Genomic DNA, 2,388 nt, shown 5'->3' with positions numbered 1-2,388 from the left:
GGGGGCCCCCGGCTTGGGCAGGCCCCCCGGGTGCCGGGGGCCGTGTCCGCGGCTGTGAGCATCTCCAGGGACCGAGACCCTGCCGCTGCCCTGGCCAAGCCATGCTTGGTCGCCCTCGTACAAGAAGCGGTTCCTGGTGTTCAGCTGGCAAGGGCTGTGGTGGGGTGGGGGCTGCGCCTGTCACCTCGGGTCCTGGCACTGGGCACCCCTGGGAAGAGCTCAGCTCCACCCTCTTCCCCCAGCAGGTTCTGATGAACCCTGACGCCACCTCCCCGAGCCTTCACGCTCCAGGCTGCGCCATCCCAGCTCCCTCCGCCTTTCCTCCCGGAGAGATGCTCCAGACCCTCCACCATCTTCACGGGCTGTCCCCAGGACGTCCATGTCTCTCTCTGCCTTGGAGGAGCCCAGAGCTGGACCCAGTGCTTCTCCTCGTTGAACTCCAAGAGGGGGCACCAAACCTGGGCTCCAGGGCTAGGCGTGAACGTGGGGTCCTGCCCCTCCTGCCTTTGCCGCGCTCGTTGGTGGCGCCGGAGGACAGACAGAGGCCGATGTGTCGCGGCACGGTGGGTTTTTAATGATCTGCCAAGCAGATTAGAAATGTGGGCGCCAGGGCAAGAGCCGGGCTGGTTGGTGGCTCCCCGGCCACGTCGGGGTTGGGTCCACACGCCAGTAATTTGTGGGGGCTTAACAAAAGGTGTGAGCGAGGCGCCGAGCATCGCTCCTGGCCGCTCACACCAGGCAGAGCCTCCTGGGAGGGTGTGGAGGTGAAACATCCCCCCTGCCCCGATGCAAATGGAGCCCCCCCAGCCAGAAATTCAAGGAAACCCCTTCAAAAATAAGGGGAAACAACAGAGGAGAGGAGCAGCTGGCTGGAGCCACTCATTTAGGGGCATTCCTCCCAAAAGGGGATTTTTATTTCTTTTTTTTTTTTGTCCCTCCCCGGGCAGGGTGCCCAGCCCCACTGCCACCACCCCGAGCCAGGGAGCTCCAGGGTGGAGGGATTATTTCTGTGAGATGCTGGCACAAACCGGAGCACAAGCCTCCTTTGGAGGAAGACCTTGTGCTGCTCTGCTGGACTAGATGGAGCCTGCTGTTGTCATTGCTTTATGAAGCCCCCATAATATTAAGCTTCCCCCATGCTGGCGCATTTTAGATTGAAATCACCGAGTTTCGAGCAGCAGTTTCACAGAATCACAGAATCGTAAGGGTTGGAAGGGACCTCAGGAGATCATCTAGTCCAACCCCCCTGCTAAAGCAGGCTCACCTAGAGCATGCTACACAGGACTTCATCCAGGCGGGCTTTGAATATCTCCAGAGAAGGAGACTCCACAACCTCCCTGGGCAGCCTGTTCCAGTGCTCTGCCACCCTCAGAGTGAAGAAGTTCTTCCTCATATTCAACTGAAACCTCTCGTGTTTCAGTTTGCATCCATTGCCCCTAGTCCTGTCGCTGGACACCACTGCAAACAGACTGCTTCCGTCCTCTTGACTTCCGCCCTTAAGATATTTGTATGCGTTGATGAGATCCCCTCTCAGTCTTCTCTTCTTCAGGCTGAACAAGCCCAACTCTCTCAGCCTTTCCTCGTAGGGGAGATGCTCCAGTCCCTTTATCATTCTGGTAGCTCTCCTCTGGACTCTTTCTAGGAGTTCCTAGAGTTCTAGGAGTTTAGTGCCCGGCCCGGGCAGGCCAGCAGTCCCCCGCAGAAGACAGCTACAGAATCAGCGCCATGGAGGTTGAGGGCACCCACCCTCCTGCTGCCCTGACTACTCAGGCCTTTAATCCGCCTCCCCCTGGAGAAGAGGCTGCTTGGGGTGGGCTGGAGAAGAGCAAGACCCATCAGATCCACCAGCCCCATTTCCCAGCCACCGTGCCATCGTTCCCCAGAGAGTAATTCCCACCGCTTCGTGCGGGCTAACTCAAAGCCCTAATGCTCCCCGGAGGAGATGCCCCACAGCCTAATTAATAGATGCTGATTAATAGATTCCACAACATTTGAAACAAGCTTGTAAATAATGCAGACACACGCCTGTGGCTTGCAAAGAGCAATCCTCGAAGCTCCTGAAGGCCACGTGCCTCTGCCCCGACAGCGCTTGCGTTCGCCATGCAATTAAGAGTAGGGCGGGATGTATTCTGCTGCATCCCAAAAGTGGTCCAGAGCGGCACCGGCAGGCAGGCGCTGAGCTGCTGAGGAGCAGCGTGGTTTATTCCCAGCTGCAGGAAGAGCCAGCAAAGCTCCTCCGGCCACCACCAGCGGTTGTCCCCAGCGCTGGTCACGAGAGCCGGAGAGATGGAGAGACCGCTGCTGCGACGCCCGCTCCAGGCTCTTGCAGCCTCTCTGGGAAGGGGGGGGCGTAGAGGCAGGCGCGGGCACGGTTCGGGGGAAAACCCA

Source organism: Egretta garzetta, unplaced genomic scaffold, assembly GCF_000687185.1.
Source record: "Egretta garzetta isolate BGI_Z169 unplaced genomic scaffold, ASM68718v1 scaffold469, whole genome shotgun sequence".
Taxonomy (NCBI): Eukaryota; Metazoa; Chordata; class Aves; order Pelecaniformes; family Ardeidae; genus Egretta; species Egretta garzetta.
This window is presented reverse-complemented; position numbering follows the sequence as displayed.